This window comes from Neovison vison, chromosome 6 (genome assembly GCF_020171115.1).
Source record: "Neovison vison isolate M4711 chromosome 6, ASM_NN_V1, whole genome shotgun sequence".
In the NCBI taxonomy this organism is placed as follows: Eukaryota; Metazoa; Chordata; class Mammalia; order Carnivora; family Mustelidae; genus Neogale; species Neogale vison.
In genome coordinates, this window is record NC_058096.1 from 61,054,429 (window position 1) to 61,076,539 (window position 22,111).

Consider the following 22,111-nt stretch of genomic DNA (forward strand, 5'->3'; position numbering starts at 1 on the left):
AGTACAAGTTTCCAGTTCCCTGCTAGAGTTCATTTGTGATTCTTGCATTAGGGGAAAAACTTGCGCTAAGTTCAAACAATAGCACATCTCTCAAAAACACATGACATTTCTCACTAGAGAGAAAGAATAGAATTTTGAAGTTGGAAGGCTTTCCTACCTTTGTGATTACTTAATCTAGTTATCTTGTAAATAAGGAAACTGAGGACTTGCCAATGGTCACAGAGTTAATTATGTAGCTAGCAATTTTATCAGTAATGAGCCCACAGACGGATTCAGGACTATCAGTGATCTGAAGGAACTGGGTCCCTTATGGACTTTTATTTAAACAAAGAATACACACACACACACACACACACACCCCGAGAGGGGGGAAAGATCTACAGATACAGATGTATGTGTATAAAATATATTGCGGGGCAGTAAAAACAGGATCCTGTATTGTAACATTGTCACGACTGTGGTCAAGAAGCCAGTGGCTCAATTAATTTATTCATTAGACAAACATTTATTGAGTTCCAAATATATGCAAGTATTATGAAAGTGAAAAGTGTACGATTAGGTATGGTTTGTGTTGTTTCAAAGAGTTTTACATCTGCAACACAACCACCCAGAACAATCCGGAGTAGCCATTCTGGATGAATATAAAACGTAATCGTTAATTTTTGAGTGAGGAGAGAAGGCACAAACTCTGCATTACACTTTAGGCAGAGACTGGAAATAATCTGGAATATTTCTAACCCCACAAATCTAGACGTTGAGCCATCGATTTCAGCTGTTCCCAGCACTTGGCCGTGTTTTTCCCTTCAGAATCTACCAAATTCCCTGGCCTAAGAAGCTTGGAAACAGGGCTCTTGAGGCCTTGCCGCTCTGCTTCCGCCTGGTCTCCGAGAGGGTATGTAGGTCAAGGAGGAGGGTGCGGCTGGGGACCAAGCAAGGAACCTGGCTGAGCCTGCGTCCATCAGCTCCCGCACACGACCTCATCTCAGAGTCATCTCCCTTATAGTTGTATGTTAGTACGCGGCAGAGCACGTGAATTTCCTTTCAGATGAACAGACACCAAGTGGCTAAAACCTAATGAATACCTAGGTTAGACTGGGTTGGGTTGAAGACAACCCGCTGGGTTGAAGCAACCTGGTTATGCAGAAAAATCACTAGTAGTAAGCTGAAGCCAAAGGAATGATCCTGTCACCCAGGCATTCCTCTTAAAAAGAAGGGAGGAGAATAATAACATTTGGGTGCCTACCATGTTCAGAGCCTATGCTAGGGGGATTTACACATATCATATCACTGAAGCCTTATAAAAACCTTCCAGAGTCGAGATTATGATCCCCATTTCTTCAGGCAGACAAACTGAGGCTCAGCAAGACTGTGGTTTGATCAGACTCACAAAGCAGAACACAGTTTGTGGCACTCATGTGTGGATCCGAGTTCGTCCATCTACAAAGCCTGTGTTCTTGGCCAAAGTTTACTGAGAGGGAAACCCAAAGATGAAACAACTCTGAGTGCCACGGGCAGTATTTTTAGTGAGTGTCTGCTATACGGTGCTAAACTGTGTGCAGAAGTTTATACAAATATAAACACACATTTTCTGCCACCTTGACATTTAAATATGCTAACACGAACAAACTGACATTGGACCCACCGAAAAGAATATTAATGTGGAAAATTCAAATGATTCATGTACAAAAGAGTATTTTTTTAAGTTATAAAGTCAGTCTACCTGACATTGCAAAGATTTTAGGCAACTAATGCTAAAAAACATAAACAAACAAACAAACCTCTCCCCCCAAATCTTTCAACACAAGAAAAACATGTGCCATCCCCACAAAAATCTAGCACAGTCAATTCTTTGTTAATTGCCAAAAGACAGTGATTTATCCTCAAAAATATTTGAAGGTGAGCCTCCAGTTTGTACTTAAGGGCTTCACGTTCAGTCCAGGGCTGACATTACCACTGTCTCTGCTTACCTTGCCGTTATAAAGCGTGGAAAGGGAAAGGTTTAGGTTTTCCTTCCACATAATAAAGGCTTAGCTGTGGGGAAAGGTGGTTTAAATGAAAACACTGAGTTTCTTTCCTAGTGGTAGGCTGGGGCACTGGGAGATGCCCCTCCTGCCTGGGCTCCACCACCCACACACAGGAGCCTCCTCGTCTCATTTCATGCAGGGCAGAAAAAGAAAGGGAAGGAAAGAAAAGCATGAAAGGGTGTAGAAGAGGAAGACAGAGGAAGGATAGGGTGGGAAGTGGTGGTGACCTCCAGAGGGCTGCATGAAGTGAAAGTAAGAAAAGAGTGAGCTGAGGCAGCAGAGTGCCTCCCAGCTAGAGGTGAGGGTGAGGGGGGTGGTGGAGGGGTGGGGGGGTGTATGGCTGCTACCATCAGCTCCAGAATTAAAGCCCTCTGTGGCCAGGATGCCACAGAGAGAGGGCAGGCACTGGACAGAGGTTGCCAAATGATGCTACAGTTTTCCATTCCCCTTTATACCACATATAAAAATCATTATTCTGAAAAAACTGTAACTTTCCAGAATATCTTCAAATGCAAGAAAAAGGTGCACTCTAAGATGAAATGTGACGTGAGAATAATTTATTATTTATTATGTTACAATCCTTTATTTATAATTATTATCTAACTATGACACTGCAGGCTTTCAGTGCCCCCTTGGTAATCAGGACATGCCACTCTCACTGCCTTGTTAAAGAAATAAAAAAGAGCAATTGAGGTAGACAGGAATTAATCGTATCGTAATGATAAGAACACCTGACCGATATCCCAAAATCAACAACAAAAATGTCAATAGCGAGGTCCTAAAACCCTGGGTCTTTGTTTAATTTTTCCAAACTCAGGACCAAAGGTGAGATTTAGGTTGTAAATGGCCCTCAAAAGATAGCATTGACAGCCTCTGCAGGTGAGCCTTTTGTGAATCAAATTTGTGGCTGGGGTTCCACAGATTCACCCATGCTGGAAACAGCACTCACATCAGCTTTACCCGCGTGGGAAGGAAAGGGTAGAAAAGGAAGCATTAGCACCCCAAATCTCCAGTCATCTTCGACCATTGTGACATGGGTTAGCTGAAGGCCACGGAGAATAAGGGACGAGCAGTCGTCTCTTTCTTGTACAGACAGAAGAGGTGGGGGGAAACCACACACTTGTATTTTGCTAATGTAAAAGTCCCAGTGGAAACATTAGCACTCAAAGACATTAATGTGGATTTAGGACACTCCCTGAAGGATTTTGATTCCATTAGAAAAAAAAAAAAAAAAGACGGTGACAGATATAATCCTGCTTTGATATGTTTAATGCCATTTAAAGAGAAACTGCACCCATTTACCTCAGGCCGGGACACCAAGAGTTCAAAAAGTGAAGAATCATTCCTCTGTGCAAAGAAAAAGCTTGGAAAATATTATGTGAAAATTAATTTGGCATGCTTCTTTGAAATTTTAGATTTCTGGGATGAGCAAATGGGTACAGTTTTCTTTTAACTGTTTTTGAACACCATGTGTTGAGAAGAAAACAACAGAATGGCAATTGCTCATCCAAAATGCTAACTTGTGGCATGGCACAGTCAAGATGGCCTGCCACAGCCAAAAAGCAGGTGTGCGCTATGCCTCTCACTTCAGTAGCGCGCACGCCACATGGCCCCGCTTTCGGCAACCTCTCGCATTTGCTTTTGGAACCTTTCTGAGGGGGACAGTAAACATGACTCAACAGAATGTCTAGCCTAGGAGGGACTGGCTCCCCCGGCTTTCTGGAAGACAGATTCTCTGAGGAAGAACCAAGGAAAAACAGGAATAATTTGTATCTATTTTGGAATGCTTTGCCATATCACGTCCTGTGACCTAGCACGAAAGTGACTGGTTTCAGATCAGTCTGTGTGGATGAAATTTATGATTTAATCAAGTTAGAGAGGAATGGTGACGCTTTTGTGTGGCTGGAGAGAACCGATGAAATCGGCCGTCTCGTTTGGGCTGAGGACACAGTTCACGGGGCCGATACAGAGTATAAGCACCTAACATGATAGCTTAGAGTAATAAATTAGCCCCTCACCCCTGGGCTTCATGAAAAAGTTCAAAACATAAGATGTACGCAATTATTTGGTGCGCTGGGATGCCAAAGCTTCCTCAATCTACATTATGAATCTATTATGCTTGTTCCAGGAATTAAAAGATTTTTTTATACAGACGTAGGTTTCATTAAACTATGTAACAGTTCTATGAGGAAGAGGAGACAGGAGAAAAAAAAAAAGAATTTCCACTGCCCCGTAAGAAGCTTAAGAGACCAAATTGAAGCTCAATACCATTCTTAAGCCTATGCCAGGTACTGCTCTGAATGAAATCCCAGGGGGCGCCTGGGCGGGTTCAGTCGTTAAGCATCTGCCTTCAGCTCAGGTCACGATCCCAGGGTCCTGGGATGGAGCCCGGTATCAGGCTCCTTGATCAGTGAGGAGCCTGCTTCTCCCTCTCCCACTCCCCCTGCTGTGTTTGCCCTCTCGCTGTGTCTCTGTCAAATAAATAAACTCTTAAAAAAAAAAAAAAAAGGAATGAAGTCCCAGGACAACTACTGTGGGGGTTGACAGGGTCTGAACATAAACATGTAGATGGGGCTCAAAATGATGATTTTAACATAAAGAAATGGGAAATCGCTGCTTTATTCTATGATTTAAATTAATCACTCAATAATCATTTATTAAAAGCCTACTATGTGCAAATACTGCCAGCCAAGAGTAGGGAAGAATTAAACCTATAAACACTAAATTTGAAAAAAAAAAAAAAATCCTTACGTTTACAGATACAATTGAGTGCTGTTCTCTGTAGGCTAGCTTTTGGGCAGGCATTCATGGAGTTCGAAAAGAGTTTGCTGCCAAATCCTTGCATGCTATTGTTAATTTGACTTATTAAAATTACTGTATTTACTATGTACCTTTTAATTCTGCTGGTACTTTCTAGGTGTTGGAGGGGATACAAACTGTGTATAAACACAATCTCTGTATTTATGAAGCTGACTGTGCAGTGGTAGGAGGAATGAGACACATATAAACATACTCTGGTAGAGAACAGTATGTAATCAGTGCCACATGAGACATATAAATAAGTGCTTTAACAGTTGGGAAGAAGGAAGACCTTCTGGCTATGGAACAACCCCTCCACAGACTTGCTAAAACGGTTCAGTGCACCAAAAGGAAGGGACCTGGACCATGCTTCAAGTTAACTAGCCATCACTGCACAGAGGGATTTAGCTGGACTGTGAGGGGAGGGATATGTACTCTGTGTCCACAGCACCTCTCACACTGAATTGTCCTATAGCTGATGTTTACCGAAAGCGTGCATGGATGAAAGAGGAGTCCACGTGGATGCCAGGCCGGGTCAGTGATCCCGCATCAGTCCTAGATCTAAATGATCATCAAGGCCCTATTAGACGTTGACATTGTAATGACATGATTTTCTTCCCATACTTGTGTGAAAAGTTTAGTCCTTTACCCACTCTAGAGGGATGGAAGGTGTGAGTCAGGGTTTCATCCTTCCAAGTGAGGAAACACTTTGTCCATGGTATAGGTATCACAGTGTCTGTCAGAACAGCAACAAATGAATTCCCTGCCAGACCCTCAGGATGGTGAGTCAGAGCGCATGCATTCGAGAAGGGATGACAGTGAAAAAGGGGCACGGCTCATGTGTGGTGGTCCTTACAAGAAGGCAGGTCCCATGTGCGAGGAAACAGAATTTGGATGTCGTGGCTTTTAGATCAAGGTTCTATCTACAGAACCACCTTCTTTTTCTGTTTTTCTTCTTCTTGGGGATACTCTAGCCCTTTGCATCATAAATAGTGGCCTTCTGTAGTTGATGTGCATGTGTGTGTATGTGTGTGTGTGTCTATTTAAGGGGGAGGATGGCATTACTGATGTGCTTTTGTAAAGAATTCAAGGTTGTCTGGATCCTCAAAGAATGCAATTGGAAAAAAAAAAAAAACAACTACTGTTTCTTTGATTCAATGGTGCTTACATTTGGGCAGAGTTTTCTTTTTCCATCCTCAGATACAGTATTTGAGACAATCTGCCCACAATGGAAAGCTTTTAGAGCTTCAAAAGTGTAGGCGAACCAAATCAGAATTAATCTCTGTGAAAATGGAGACTCAGGCACATGGAAAAAGTTTAGAAAGGAATCCAGGGCAAGAGGCAATCCCACGGAAAGCTGTCTGACATCTTTCCCAATTCCAGGTGAGCTAGAGCATGACAGGTAAGGAAGGGGGGTGGAGAGTTCTAGCCCCTCATATGATCCATTGTCTCACCTGCACACATAGAACTGGGGTCTCTGTTGCGAGAGGGTCCAGCTGATTTACTTCCCTGTCCTGTGGTCTGACTGTGTGAACCTAACTAAGGGAAGTCTACGCTAATTGGGGCCAAGAGAAAATGGCCAATATCTATTCACTCAAAAACATGACCAGATCAGTCTGCAGCTACTGCAGCAGCAGTGTTTGCTTTTTTTTTTTTTTTAAATTTAAAGATTTTATTTATTTGAGAGAAAGAGGGCGAAAGAGCGTGCAAGAGGAGGCTCTCCGATGAGCTGGAAGCCGGATATGGGGGCTCCACTCCATCCCAGGATCCTGGGATCATGACCTAAGCCAAAGGAAGACATTTAACCCACTTAGCCAACTGAGCCATCCAGGAGCCCCATTGCTTTTATTATCATATTAAAAGCTGTGCATTTTTTGGGGGGTGGGGGAGAAGCTCTTAAAAAAAAAAAAAAGTCCTTGCAAAACACGGAAGCACAAATGATAGAAGGTAACAATGATCACCTCTGAATACTTGGTATGTGCCCAGCAGGTTTTTTGTATGTGGATTTTTTCACATATGCTCTCTATTTGATCCTCATACCAACTAGGAAAGATTTATATTTTGCCCCTTCTCTTTGTAAGGAGTTTAGGGTTCAGAGAGGTTAGGTGACTCTCCTCCCGTCACACAGTTAGAAGGGGCTAAACTGGGATTCCAGTCTGAGTGGTGGGACACAAAGTCTGTGCTCCTCTCTGTGCCTTGTGCTTTTTGTGGCATGGAATCAGTTCCATGGAGGAACTCTGCCCAGCATCTCTGGTTAGCAGAGTGAATTGCTTTTATCATTTGCCAACATGTCACAGAAAAAAACCAAAACAACAAAAAAATTAAAACTCCTGGCTCTAGGAGATTTCCTATCTACCACCTGAAATTTGGCTTGGATTCATATTTGAGTATCTGACAATCTTATAGAAAGTCTAACAAGAATGAAGAATTTTTCATTTATGCCAGCTCCTACATTAGTTAAAAATCTTCTTCCTATATAACATTGTGCCCAGGGAGCTCTCTCATGGCCAGAAACTCATCTGAAAATGCTGAAAAGTCGGAATTTGGGGCCTATCCGAGGACTAATGTTACCAGCTGTGAGTCGGCTTGAACATCAGTAATATGATATTTCCCGCTACAATTTGATTTGGTTAAAATGTGTTTGAAGTTCACCCTTTTATTAACTAGAATTACCACCTCCTGTAACTGGAGGGCCCCTGAGAGCAGGCTACTTGTGCAATCCAACCTCCCACCTGCCATCAGTGCATTTCCTGGCAACAAATACTATTAAATTGGTAACTACAGAAATAGGTCAAAATGTCTTTTCAATAGTTGCTAATGTTCTCCTAATGCTCCATCGCAGGCCTTTGATTCTCCTGCTAACATTTTCTCTCACATCACAGCAGCAACAACTAGTGAAAAGAAAAGACTAGAACGTGGAGAAAAGCTCACAGAGGCAAACGGAGGTGCTCTTAGGAGTTCCCTAAATGGTTAGATAGAAGAGCTACATCTTCCTCGTGGCTGAGGGCCCCAAACTCAGCTCTGCGTGTGAGTTGGGTGACCAGGGGAAAAAAGCCACGTCCCATCTAAGTATTAATACCCATCTCTACAAAAAAGGAAACTCAAGGTGACTGATTATTCAAATCTGCAAAATGCTCTGAGTTCACAAGAGGTAGGAGCCTTGATTTGTCACAAAGCAGTCAGTTTTAAACTTATTTACTCTACTTTCATAACCATACCCATTAGGACCTTGACTATCCAAGATAGAAACTTATTTTCATATTAAAAAAAAAAATGTTGGGCACCTGGGTGGCTCAGTGGGTTAAGCCGCTGCCTTCGGCTCAGGTCATGATCTCAGGGTCCTGGGATCGAGTCCTGCATCAGGCTTTCTGCTCAGCAGGGAGCCTGCTTCCTCCTCTCTCTCTCTCTCTCTCTGCCTGCCTCTCTGCCTACTTGTGATCGCTCTCTGTTAAATAAATAAATAAAATCTTTAAAAAAATGTTACTGTGACATATTTTTTGTAACAGAGACCCTCTGCAATCATCTGGGGTTTGATTATTCACTGTGTAAACCTACATTTCTTTCCTTCTCTCTCGCTCACCCAGGAAGAAAGTTTGCTTTTCTGAGTTCACATCACATATGTGACCAAAGAAGAAGATGAGGGTGGGTGGGTACAGTTGCACACGTACTTGGGGGATTCTAGGCAGAGGAGTTTAGCTCCGAAGGGACAGCCACCTACAGTAAGCAGGGAGCAGACACAACCTTGTTAATAAGGGTCGGTTCAATTTCCAACCCTTCTTCTGAAATGCAAACATCCTGTAGGGTGGTTAAGCCATTCACATACCTCCTGCTCTAAGCACTTCAACCCCGGGAGAGCTACCTTGGTTTAAAGCTCTGAGCTGGAGCTAGGGGAAAGGATGGAGAGGCAGAAAAAGGAAGTCAGATTAACATACGGACTTCGGGCCCTGGAGGCAGAGGAAAAGAGGAAGGGAGTGGCTGTGATTGAAAAGGACTCAATTTCCTTTGCCATTTTTGCCCCGGGGCCTTGTCTGGAGATGCCTGGCTGATGAGGAAAGCTTTTGCGCTCTTCCGTTGTGCCATGGGTGCGCTGGTGCTAGACACCGAGCAACGTTGATTTAAAAACTTGCAAACTTTGGCCTGCCTCGTTCAGGCAAGGATGGGGTATTCCAATCTACAGTTTAAAGTTACAAAGACCACACCGTCTAGGATCTCTCCATCAGATTCCTCTGCTTTCCTTCCTTTCACAGGAAGGGAAAATAAACCTAGGGAAAAGAGGGTTGGGGGAAGGAGCCGGGAGAGGTGAAGGAAGCTGACCCTTCCTGAGTTTCTGCTGGGAGTGAGGCTTAGCATTAAGTGAACCTCTGTCTGGATCCTCCCAACAACACTGGAGGCATGATCAGTGGTAGGAAGGATTTTTAGAGGTTCAGAAGCTAGCTAGCCTAAGGTGACCAGTCGTGTTCTTTTTCACACATAACTCCCCCTGCTCCTAGTTCCTCCTGCATATTTCCTCCTCTACCTGCTTATGGACACTTAGAAATTGGTTTGTGGACCATTCATTAAGAATAGATATTTTAGGAACATTGAGGATGCCCTGAGTTGTCAAAAGCGTACCTGGCTAAGACTCCGGAGACTTGGGTTCTTCTGGTGAAAGCCTGGTTCTAACGACTATCACTGTGGCCAGGTCCATGAATCTCCATGGGGTCTAATCCAGACCCATCTTAAAATTCTGTCGTTCACACTCCTCGAGGTGGTAACAGGGGTTGGTGTGTATGTACAAAATTTAGCAAAAATAACTATTATTAGGTGCCTTAAATAGACTAAAGAGAGGAACTTCATCTCTCTGATGACAATTTGCAGCAAGAAGGATGAAAGGATTGCTATGGGCTGAAGGCAGGAGAGGAAGTAAAAAGGATGGGACACAGAGCTATAGTGGCCTGCAACGGTGGGAGTCTAAGAGACAGAAGCCCAGGGTCAGAGCTGGGAGATCAACTTGTTTTTAGAATACCCTGTTGTGTCTAATAGCATAATGCTTGGGAAGTCCGAGTCTAAGATAACCTAAATGTTCCATGTTCTTTTTTCAGTCTCAATGTAGTGGTTGACACCTATTTTAATCACCCAATAAAGGGCAAAGACTTCACTACCACAACTATTTCTTCCAAGTATCAACCTCTAGCGAAAAGATACTTGGCTGAGACAACTACTACTGAGTTTCTGATTACAAGACAAGACCATCTTGATTATAATCATCTCAAGTTGTCTGGAGGATGGAAAGAGTGATGGGTTCTTCGGAACCACATTATATGGACAGAAATCTTCCAAGTTTAACACTGAAATTAGCTTCTGATGAATCAAAAGAGGATCATTTTCAGTAAGAAAAGACATGTGCCTGTTACCTTCAGTGGACATGCCAGGAAAACTGAAATTCCACATACGACCAGCTACATAATTTGTAGGGCTCAAGGCAAAATGGAAATGTGGGGCCCCTTATTCAAAAACCATTAAGAATTTCAAGACAGCAACAGCAGAGCATTAAACCAAGCACATGGCCCTCCTAATCATGGGACCATGAGCAACTGTGCAGGTTGTGCATCCCAGGAAGGTGGTCCTGATTCCAGTTACTGTTTTCACAAAGCCAAGGCAGTCCCATAATTACCAAGACCAAAATTAAGAAAGGTGCACTCCTGCTCTCAGTCAATTCTCTCTTCCTAGGGTGAGGACGCAAAGGAATCCTGCAGCAAGGATCAGAAAAATCTGGGGTCTGCCAACATGTTTGATAGATTGCAACGGCACTGGCTTCTGCTACACTTGTCACAGGCACTGATCCCCACTTCTGTCACAACCCAAAGATGCCCAGGATATCAATGTCTGGGAATTGACACATAGTTTCTGAAAACACAAATTTCCGGGAAAACACACAGACACGCACACACAAACACACACACACACATACGCACACACGCATGCACACACAGACACACACACAACAAAACAAGCAGAAGTTACTAAAAAGAAGCTGAGTTTCCTGGATGTAAGTCTTGTCCTTGACATCTTTCTGGCCTTACCTTGAGCAGTTCTTGAACAAGTGCACACAGGCTCAAAGCACAGGTAAATCACCACAATGACTCTTTTCAGTTTGGGGAAAAATACAAGAAACAGGAGAACCTGGTCATAGCCCAGTAGAAACTCCTTGTTTCACTAACAGTATGTTTTCTCCCTCTCTCTCTCCTTATTGTGCTAAATTGGAACTGTGACTTCACTTTCCATTGAAGCCAGTCTCTCTTTCCTGGATGCTTGTAACAGACCAGAGAAAAGCTAGCAGAGGGTACCTATCATGTTAACAATATCACATTTATTTATCTTCACCTGTCTCCCTCCCCCACCCCCCCGCCAAGTCATTGCCATTCCACTGAGGTCTATGTATAGGAAGCAGAGATTGAAAAAGAAGCAAAATGAACCCAAAAGTACAGTAGCAGTACAAAATAGATGAAAGTGGCCTCTTTTCCAATGATCTTAGGGGCTTAATATAAACTAAGTCTGACTCTCATTGGGACAGACCCATAGCCTCGGCAGATGCCTAGAATGTCTGTATAGGTTAAAGCTTATCCTCTCCTTATCCTTGTCCCATTTTCTAAAAAATAACTGTCTAATATAGAGAACAAGTTCATTCTTACAGCCAGAGTTGTACTTTTATACTATACCTTGATTAAGGATTTTTTTTTTTTACTGTATCTATTGGCAAAGCTAATCATTTGTTTTGCTTAGTAGGCTTGTACTGCCTTTAGTAAGGCCACACGGGTCTATAAGTAGATAGAAATGTGTTTGAATCTCTATAATCATGCTTAGATTTCCAAAAGTCTTCCATTTCACAGAAGTGACAGAGGCTCAGTCATCATTTGCAAGTGTTTTAACGACTGGTAATTAGCTAAGAAGGTCTTTTAAAAAAAAAAAAGTGATTGACCTTCACAACAGTTGCATATACGAAATCCCGATTTGTTTATTTTTAAATCGTTCTTCCCTGCTGTAAATAGATAACTATAATATATACATTTATATACATGTGTACAATCAGCCTTAGTAATACCGCTGTGAGGGAGATGAGGATAGATGGTTTTCTATTTATTTGACAAATGCACTATTACATAGCTGGGTTAAATGATTTGTCCTGTTAGGAAAGGTGGAGCTGGGGGACCCCCCCCCCCACCTGCCATCACAACTCTCAGTGTTACACCACTCTGGAATCAGGCAGCCACTATTGTTTTCAGGCTACCTGATTGAAAGGTGGGGCAAGGCAATTTTCCAAAAAAAGTTTAACTCTTTCTTCTCTTTCTCATACTTCCTTATTATCTCTTCCCTCTGAGATTATTATAAACAATTGATAAATGTGGCTGCTGTATGTTTATCCTTGCTCTTCATGGGCTCTAATGGGTTTTAGTTCTCAAGAGGGGATAAGAAAAAAAATTACCTCCAAAATAGAGATAAATAAAATAAACAAAATCGTGATAAATAAAGCTGGGACAGTGGATTTGAGTTAATGTCCCTCATGGAAGTTGGTACAAGTGAGGTCTCGGACTCCCGTTTCACAAGAGCTAGTCCAGAGCTCTGAAGGGGTATAACAGGAGCGAGGGCTTTGGGAGGCAAGATCTGCTCATCGATACACTTGTTGTTCTCTTGGCATCCCAAAAAAGGGTCAGAGCTTTCGCTGCCTCTTTCTGCTTTAACTTGCTGCTCTCCACTGTACATTAAGGCTGCATCCTCTAAGTCCTGACCTTAGTCTTTCTCTATTTTGGTACATATTTGCATGTCACTTACGGTGCTGTATTTGATTAAAAAAAAAAAAAGGGCCTGACTGTTATTTGGCCAGGGAAAGACTATTCTGGTATTCTTTTTTAACTCCTTATTACCTCTTTTGTTGACTATTTGTGGGAATAAAACTATCTTAGGTTTCTTGCCACTTCTCATGCTTCTGGTTAATGTTTCCCAACGTTATCTGGTACATTTGTAGGAAATACAATTTTATTTAAATACAACCTAAACAAAATATAATTGTAAAAGAAAACCAAGAGGGAAGAACATAGATAGTGAATTTTGAAGTTAAATGTAGCAAGTTACTTAATTCTGAAATATCTGCCGTTCTTACTCATTTATATCATCAGAATGTAACACAGCTGACAAAGTGGTTATCCATACGAAGGTTTTTTTGTTTTGTTTTATTTTAACGAAGGGACAGAATTATGAGTCTATTTTTTGGTGATAAGAGCTCTCACCCCTGCAGCACACTAGCCCCTAAGCACCATCTGCTGTGCGAAGCCAGCTTCGGTGAGTCCTCCTGGAGGACACGGCATTATCAACATGATCAAGAAAGCTGCTTCTGTTTAGGACCCAGGCTTCACAGAGGGTGGCCTCCGTGTCCTCAGAACCTTGCTGGCTGTCATCCCATCAGGTACCCAGTCTGCAGTTGCCACTCAGACGTGGAGAGTGTGTGCGTGGGGACAACACACAATGGGCCAGGAAGGGACACAGAGCTCTGTCGTACCAGTACATTTATTGTAAGGAACTAGTTATGCTGCAACGGCTTTGCTCTTTTATATTCCAGGCAACACGCCGGTGAATATAATTCATAATGAACATATTCAACATTTTCCCATCAGTTCAATACATTATTCATAAATATTAGAGATGGAAAAGACCTAGTAGATTACTGAGTCCAAACCGCCTTCCTGCACCTCCATTTCCCCCAACTGTTGATGCTAGCTCAAAACAACGGTAACAACAACAAATCACACAGGGAAAGCAACAAATTCACAATTTTTATGAGTAAAAGGGAAAGCTCCAAAGAAGAAGCCTGCCTTGAGAGTGGGGCTTCCTGCCGCTGTGGCTCACTGAGGACTAAGATTCTGGGCGGCTCTTTGCCGTGAAGACGGGCCAAGGGAGGGCAATGCCCATTTTTCCTCTTGAGAATCCAAATTCAGGGTAAAGCCCCAGAGGCTATACGGTGTCCTGGGCTAAGTGCTTACTATCTGTCTCTACAACCTGGTGTGGACTCAGGCGTTCTTCTCTCCCGTTAGAACTTGAGATACTGACAATATTGATGAAAAAAAAAAAGTATAAATAAATAGAAAGTTAAAACTACTAGAGAATGCTCCCTGGGATTATCTGTACTATCAAGATAGGAAAACTCTGCAGATGCTACTGTCTCTCTGGAGGAATAAATGCTTGCATTTTAATATTCTCAGCAGCTGGTTCCTGTTGAATACCATCAGGATGATTCAGCCACCCACCAGGAACACCAGTAACAGCAAGTGCACACACAGAAATCTGCAAAACTTTCTTCTCTTGATGCCAGCCCCATTACTCTGGCAAAGTGAGAGCCCTTTATTGAATTACCAGTTCTACTAAATGTGACCCTTTCCCCTCTGGAATACCAGCACACTCGGAAAGAAATGGAACTTTTGGCTGGGTAAAATACAACATTCTTTCTGACTTGAGCATACCCTGCTGTCACTCTCTCGTGGCCACAGTCATGTGATCTGCTCCTTTAACATGTTCTCATCATTCGCTGGAATCTCAAAGGACCAGTGAGGTCCGTATGTACCCCGAGTCCACCTTGCACGCCAAGGCACTACAGCTGAACCTGTGTATTTAATGCTGGTTCTTTACCCTGGCCAGCCTATGGTTATTTTCTCACTTGCATTTTTCATAAGTTTCCCCTTGCCAGAGAATGTGGTTGCATGCCAGGACAGACAGAAATGTGTAGATGAATTGCGTTGACCATAGCCATCACTCATACAGAATGACCATGCCATACTCAAGTTAGATAAAAAGCCTAAATGGGCCCCCTTCTTCAAACAGACCAGATTAGATATAAAGGGAAAAAAATGCCAAAGATGATAGCTAGCTATCAAAATTGCCTCACTGCCTCATTTTCAGGTCCCCAAAGGAAAATCTAAGGACATTCAACACAGAGTCAGGTGCTCTCAACAGCCATGAAAATATATGGCTGGAGAGGGAATCTATAAATGTAATGAATACACAATTGGCTTATAACAGATACAACTAAAATTAAATTCAGTATCTTGACCTGCTCTCCAAAGTGAAAGTTTCTAGTTCAGGCTACAGACAGAGGTACAACAAACTCATTAATCATATGAACCAGGACTATAAGCTGACACTTCTGGGGATGTTGGGAAGAGCAATCCTCAGTGGTTGGGGGGTCCGTGGGGAACCCAAATGAGAATGCGGCACTGGCCACAAGCAGTCACTATTCTAAACTCCCAGGAAACAAAGTAAGGATCTCCGTTAGGAAGTAACAGACCCTACTGACTTGCACAAGAAGATTCAATATACTTTTTATTCAGTTCCTATTATGGAAAAGTCACTGCATTTGTGTTTGTTGCTTGAGGAGATAATGAACTCAATGAGATCAGCCTAGGACCCAAAGAAGAATGTTGTTGGGAAAGAACTGCAGAGAAGGGAATATTAATAACAATAGTAGTAACAACAACAAGGATATAGGATGATGGCCACATGCTGGTTTTTCTGGCAAGCATGTCATACACTCCTTCATAAAATTCTTACACTGTTTCAGCAAGGTGATTATCATTTTCCCACTTACAGATGTGCATAGTGAGGCCCAGTGAAATGAAACGCATTGCCCCAAATTACATAAACCTGTTCCTTACGTTGCAAGTAAATACTTAACATTACAGATAAATACAAAGATGACTAATCTATAAGACAGAATATGACAAGAGCCATTAAAAGATAGAGTATTGTAGAAATAACACCAGGAAAAAGGAACAGGGATGTGAAAATGTGGCATGTGCTTAGGAAACAAGGATAGCCTGGTCTGTAATGCATTTAAACTTGTTGACTCAGCACCCTCTGATTATAACTCATACTTTGATAAGATAATAAGATACACCCATCTGTACAAAAAGATTTCTAGGAAGAAGGACATCTTTCCAAAAGATCTGACTACTATTTCTCGTATTTTTTTCCTTTCTCTTCCGTTCTTCCTTTCTTTCCTTCTCCCCTTCTTTTTTTTTTCCTCCCTCCCTCTCTTCCTTCCTTCTTTCTTTCCTCCTTTCCTTCCTTCCTTCCTTCCTTCCTTCCTTCCTTCCTTCCTTCCTTCCTTCCTGTCTCTTTCTCTTTCTTTCTCCCTCCCTTCCCCCCCCCCCCTGCCTTTCTTTCTTCCTCTCTTTTCCTCCTCTCTCTCTCTTTTGGTGGGCCCAGACAGAACAGAAATGAAATACAAAGTAACCCCGGAGGAGGTATGAGTGTGAGGGGAGCACTATTAACAGCAGAGAATGTCCAAAGAGTGCAAGATGTGGGTACATTTTCCTTCATTCCCCAGACTGCCTGATCCTTAACACTTGTATTTGCCCCTGCCCCATTAAGTTAAGATTATCGGTACAGTGGTAGGAACCCAGAAGGACTGGATCCTTTGTTCTCTTCCTCAATTACTTTGGGTATATCATCTACTCTTTATTTTTATAAAAATTGTGTTAGGGGTCAGAATGTGGTGTAGGAGCAGTAGCTAGAAAGCCAGAGTTCTAATACAATTTACCTTTCTCATCTTGAGAAAGTTTTGTCACTTCTCTGTTTAAATTTTCCTATCAGCAAAGTAAGTGGTTTCAGCCCAAATAGCATTTCTTAATCTGTTAACAATGCACCCTCCCACCCCTTTCCTTTTGATGAAAATAAAACCTTATGCTTTTCTGAATGTTTTTCACTCTTCTCTAGTCAGACCCCTGGTTCACAGAATGCACTGTACGGCACCACTAGTCAAGAGGAATTGGAGGAGCTTTCCTTTAATTTGTTTTAAAATATAAGTCATTGTACTACATAAAAATACCAATTTTCTCAAATTCTACAGGGTGCTGCAAGCAGGTATTCAGTATTTTTTTTTTTTTTTTCTGGAGAGTTTGCTCACCCCCTCACCCATATTGAGATATCTAAGGCTCCTTCAAGCTCTAAGATGCAATGATTATGATTCTATGATGCTGACATTTGCTTCGTCGACACTTAAAGCAGAGCTTTTCAACTTCAAACAACAGCATAACAAGTTGCTATAACAATTACACTTATATGAATCTTTAGGCAGATGGGGACAACAGCTCTTTACAACTAGGATCACACCGGACAGCCCAAGCTTTAGGAGGGTGTGAAAATTCTCAGCAAAGGTGAATTCTTCAGTTAATTATATCCTATAGGCAAAAGTCTTGCCTTCCCATTTACTTATAAAACTGACTAACTCATTTTTTTGTTGGTGGGGGGGTGTTAATTTTCCAGCTAACCACAGGCTGGAAACATCTCCAGGAACTTGAATCACTAGTCCCCACTCTGTCGGAGTTCCCGTGTCTCACCCTCCTAACCTTGCCCGTTGAGTTCATCCTTACTGATGTAATCATACATGCTTCTTTGTAGTGACATTCGCCACAGTGCTCATTTAGAATTATCATCATTTCTACTGCACCCTAGGTCAACGGGATTAAATGTGCTTATGCAATTTGTTGTCATTTTAATTTTTTCAGCTAGGGCTTCTTCATCCAGAAGGACAATTTATTTTATCTGATCAATATGTAACTAGCCAGTCAAATGACTCTGGAAAATTGGTAGAAAAATCATTCACTGGGGCAAAATCTTGTATTTAGAGTGGTTTTTATAAACCTGGACAGTGGCATTTCACTGATCTTGAATCCACAGGTCCAAAATTTATTAGCATAAACTTAGTCTTTCAGTCTATTAAAGCAATAAACATAAAATATGCATGATTTGTATTTATGTGTGTGTGGAATTTAATAAACTCGTCGAGAGTCAGGTATTTTTTAAAAATCTCTGGCCTGTTCCACACTGACTAATTCACCGATTTCCAGATAGAACTGAAAATATTCTTTTTGCTGTGGCTTAAACTTTTTTTTTTTTTTTTAATAAATACAGTACATAGACTGTAAAGTAGCAATGTGGTTCCTTGTGACATTCTACATATTCCTTAACTTTGCTCTCTCTATGCTCAGGGGTCAGGGGATGCAAAATAAATAAATCCACAACAGTTTAAAACTAAGAATTTGGCTAAACTCTGAAAACATAGCCTAATAGACTCAAAAGCTTGGCATCTCATCATTGCTTTATATTATAAGGCTGACAATGCCACCTTATAAAAGATATATTCATTTATTTTCCTGCTCGATCAAAAGTGAGGGTTTCAGGAATGGGAATGGATTACAGATCGTTCTCTCCTGGTTATTTTTGGCTTTAAGTATATTGATCATTTTATCATTTTCTTGTTTTAAACTGCTTTAAACACAGCACAAATGTTATTCTCATCATGCCAGAAATGGGTTTGGAATTGATTTTGAGTTTCCGTCAATTTTACTCTTTGCTCTCTGAGAGAAGTTTTTCACTTGCTTCAATTCGAAAGGATAGTTTTGTTCAAAAGATGTCAGAGTACAACCTTTAGAGATCCTCAGCTGGACAAGAAAGCTCACATTTTTCTACTTTACAGAAGAATAAAAAATCATGAATTTATTACCATGGACTTTATTGAAATTAGTGAGGAATCATTCATACGAATGCAATTTCAAGGGTTTCCTCCCTCTTTCTCTTCATATAAGTGTTCGACAAAAGCGTGTATCTTCTGAGAAGCCAGCCTGATTGGTCCAGGTTGGCACTGTTTCAGTGTTTGGCCTACGGCGGCTGCTTAGGAATAATTTTGTCTCATCCTCTCTATTTTCCTGGACCGTATCAGACTCAGACACGTGGTATGCAAAGGAAATCCAAGTCCCTTAAAAATGCTATTTCTTTGGGTACTAAAGCCAAGCTGAGTTCTACTTTGGCCAAATGATCTTATCAAGATTTAACAAGAGATATGCAGTAATATCTACAATCTGTGAGCAGACATTCACTAAGGAAGATAATTTACTACATACAGAATACATACAGAATACATATATTTTCCCTCCTGCAAGCAGGGAGGGACACGATCGAACTTATTCTACTGGTGCTGAGAATAACAACACCGACACGGATTTTATGGCAATTATTCATTTCAGTTAATTTAGAAAGAAATAAACAAGCAGTTCTTTCCATATTAAAACAGATACTGGAGATCTATTTTCAGTTATTGCTGAAAATATTTTGGCTTCCATAAAGGCACCTTACTAACACAGCTGCTTTGCCCTCCTCTGCGCTGTCACAATTCAGAATTTGTAACATTTCAGCCAGGTTCTCTAGACTAATTGGATGAAACAATTGCATTGCAGTGTTAAGATGCCTTTGCAGAATCAAATGAGAGGAGATCTGCACAGTTCAGAGAGCCTGGAAGATCTGTAACGAACACAGCCCAAATCCTCCATGTTCCGTACATTTTTCTACATTTAAAGTAATAATCACTTGGATAGTAAGTGTTAGGATTTAACTTCGCACTTAGGACTATTAACAAACATAGGGAGGAATTTAGATACACAAACTTCATTTCCCACTCCGGTCTGTCTTCTCGCCTGCACTATGCTTCGCGTTTTGGAACAAATGCCTCATCTCTTCTGAAAAGTGCCAGGAAATCTCCTCTCCAGCTCTCTGGGCCCTTGATTTTACATGTGTAGTAATGACACACCTTGAGACAGAGAGCCCCACAAGCTAGAGTGGGACGTTCATTTAAATACAGACTTAGGGGGAAGAGCTCCATCTACTGCATCAGTTGGATCACAGTTTGCACCCTACAGTTATCCCATTCACTAGTTTCAACCTCTCAGAGGCTCTGGAGAGAATGAAAAAGTTATAGCCCCCAAACCGCTTTGAGTCAGGCCACTTTGAGTATTTCCCAGATATTCTGAGCCCCTTTCCTTCACCCTTCCCAATCTCCAAAGCTTTCTATGTTTCAGAATAAAAGAAAAATGGGATGCTTTGCTATATAAACCATCCTTGGAAAGAGGCAGGAAGCCATTGGTTACTGAAGGAAAAGCCCTATATAGCGAAGGGGGAAAGCAATAGAGAGAAAATCACTCTACCTGGCTGGCTGAGCAGCCCAGGTAAAAAGCAAAGAGAAGCATAGCCTACTTACTCCTGCCTTGCATCATTGCGGGGAAGTCTGCAGCCACCCAGGATCAGGTCTTCTGGGCTCTCCCCAGCTGCACAATGTTGTTGTGGCATTGGGAATTTGCTGTGGCTTCGTAAGATTATGGGGATATGCTTCAGCAAGCCAAAAAAGTCACAAACAAAATTCAGGAGAGAGAGAGAAAAAAAAAGTACAAAAACAGCTGATCTTACTGGAGGAGCTCTTGGCATTTGCCTACATATGCCACAATTTTCTTTGGTATTTCCTGGTTCTGTGATCAGAAAAATTATCATATTATGTTTATTATTGTTGTTTTTTTCAGGGTTGCTAGTGGTGGTACAAGGAGGGCAAACACTGTGGGAGTTTTGGGGAGTCGCAAGGTAAAGATTACTTCCCCCACTTGTTTGAAGGCTTTCCAGACATCACAAGGTTAGAAAGTTTCTTTTTCAGAATAATGAAGATACACAGAAGTCATATATAGGGAAAAATCCCATAGTCTTTCCAGATTGGGAAAGTGAAAAACTTTTTAACATAGTAACAGATATGGAACAAAGCAAACCACAGCTGAATAAACTCAAATGTTAATATAGCTGCATAAAATTCGAGTGTGAATGACTTCTAAAAATACTCTATAAATTAAGATACCTTATTAGAATACAAATAGACATTATAAGTGTATACATATATTAAATAATCAGAGGGAGGCAACAGTTAACTAAATTTATAAATTATAAAAAATAGAATATAATAAATTAATAAAAGTTTGCATTAATGCTAATCCTCTTTTATGTAAAAATAAAATTAATATAAATGTAAAATGGAGTTGCGTCTCTGCGTGTGTATGTGTGTGTATATATATGCATATCTGCACGAAGTATTACTGACTGACTTTGCAAGGTGATAAGCTGCATAGAAATCAAAACTTTGAATTATTTTAAATTGGGCATTTAAAATACCAGCATTAACCTGGCAGGGTTTTTTCTCCTTTTTAAAATACATTTAATTTTCAGGTTCTGTTTTAAAAGCATCAAAAGAAAGACAAATTGGAAAAACATTGCACATCAGTAGGTATTTTGTAAAATAATCCCTCTGCATTTATTAAAATATTTAGTTCTTAAAAAAAAAAAAAAAAAGACCAAACAAACCAAAAAACCCCAAAACGGCTAATTGCATTTTTTAAAAAACCCTTCCAGGACAAGTTCAGTTCTGAGTCAAGAACAAGTATGAGAAATTTCACCTCAAAATGAAATTTGTTTGGCTACTTATAATGACCTGAAAAACGAGATTATCTCCATCATAACTATAACAAACAGCGAAAGAATAAATACACTCTGGCAAGAATTGATCAGAATTGCGAAGCCTGGGAGGGTCATCGCAGACATGAGAAAGGTAACCAAGTGAGGAAACATCAAAAGGAGTTAATGGAGATAAAGCCCTTCTGAAAAATGGAAAGTGTTAACAATCACTGACAGGAAAGAATATACTTCCAAGAGTAGTGGCAACAACAAAACAAAACAAAACAGCCCCAAACAAATGAAAACACATATCTCCAGAAGCTAAAATAGGACTGCTTATTAAGCAAGAGAAGAACCTACTTCTTTGTCATTCCCTTTGGAAGACTGGCTTAAAAAAAAAAAAAAAAAAAAAAGAAAGAAAGAAAGAAAAAGAAAAAAAGGTTGCACAAAAGATACATGTGTTCCTTTTCTGGTATTATTACAGGCCCACCTAGATTTAGCTTTCGATTCCAGATGAGATCAGGCATGTTCAGACTAGCACATCTTTTCTCTGTAAGCACAGAGCTGCTATCATTTCACTGGCAAATTCTCGTATCCCCAAATTTATGCACAATAGATGTCCTTAAAAAATCTGCAAATTTCCAACTTCAGTCAAATACCTCATTGAGTTAAATTTTTTCCTAATTTCCTTTGCTATTATTAAGCCGAAAAGTTAAGGCAAGCGACTCCTGTAAGAAAGGAAAGTTGAACAGTACTTACCCTAAGTATAATGTACAAGCCTTATTGGGGGAATCTACATTTGCTCTATGATTTTTAGAAGGGAGTTCAGGTCTAACCTCAGCTCTCGCCCTTTTCCCTTCTGGAAAACAGAGTAGACTCACGGAAGGTAGCTCTGAGAAAGATCATACAAATCAACAGCCTTACCTGTGGCCATTCAGAAGACTGCACTTTGGTGTGTGTTTAAAACTATGAATAAAGTCAGATACAGCGCATGCTCAGCA

General features: G+C 41.1%; 1 protein-coding gene across 11 annotated transcripts in view; it reads right to left on the reverse strand.

Moving 5' to 3' along the window:
* The window catches only part of ZBTB20 (zinc finger and BTB domain containing 20), a 782,602-nt gene that overhangs the window by 89,793 nt on the left and 670,698 nt on the right, over positions 1-22,111 (reverse strand). Inside the window, exon 1 of one of the 11 annotated variants that reach the window (XM_044251427.1) lies at positions 19,882-20,315. The exons of the other annotated variants lie outside the window; for them this stretch is intronic. The gene's annotated coding sequence lies outside the window, so the exon portion shown is untranslated. Of the gene's footprint in view, positions 1-19,881; positions 20,316-22,111 lie in introns of those variants that run through there. 11 annotated transcript variants of the gene reach the window in all.